An 861-nucleotide genomic window follows, 5' to 3' on the forward strand; every position below is an offset into this window, starting at 1 on the left:
TCCATGGAGTGAATGATGAGTAGGGCGAAGCGTCCGTTCATACGTCCATCTGCCTGTCTGTCCATCCGTCCCTCCATTCGTTCGTCTGTCAACTATTTGAAAACAACAAAAGCTATCTAGTTCTATTATTCCTAAGAACGTATACAAACAACGCCATCTATCGTATTATAAGGGAGACGCTACTGGTTACGCCGGAGGGACGAGGGATGCCGTAGACCATAAGGATTTTCGCCTCCCCGAAAAACATACCCAGGACAGAATGGCAATCGAAATCAGGCCATCTGCGTGGCAGCCCACTTTTCTACCACTGAGCTACACTGGTGTTTCCATTACCTCTCGCCTAGAGAGGTAATGTATATATCTGGTAGCAACCCGGATGCTACAATCCTGGTTGGCCTCTCCGCTTTTCTCTCAATGTATCTCTCTCTATCTCTTTCTCTCTCTACGCCGGTGCCTGGAACTCCGTTTCAAACGGACCATATGCAGGCTTGATGTCGGAAAAGGATTAGCGTTAACATGTCTAATAAGGCGTTTTAGATTAGTAAAGAGTTAGAGAAGTAAAGAGTAGTAAAGAGTTGGAGTAGAAAAGAGTTGGTTTAGAGTAGTAAATAGTAAAGCTTGCTTGAACCTCGTGATTGGGCTCTTACCTCGTCGGGATATTAGCCATGAAACCGGTTGCTAGTATAGGTATAATGTTTAGATTCAGACAAAAATATAAAACAACAAAAACTGATTGGTTGGCTGGGAAATATGTAAAAAATTAGCAACGAGTTAGCAACGAATTCCTGTTTCGTCGCCAAGAGAGAGAGAGATTGAGAAAATTAGAAAGGAAAGGCAGGGAGGTTAACCAAGCTTGGATCG

Source organism: Rhipicephalus microplus, chromosome 7 (genome assembly GCF_043290135.1).
Source record: "Rhipicephalus microplus isolate Deutch F79 chromosome 7, USDA_Rmic, whole genome shotgun sequence".
NCBI lineage: Eukaryota > Metazoa > Arthropoda > Arachnida > Ixodida > Ixodidae > Rhipicephalus > Rhipicephalus microplus.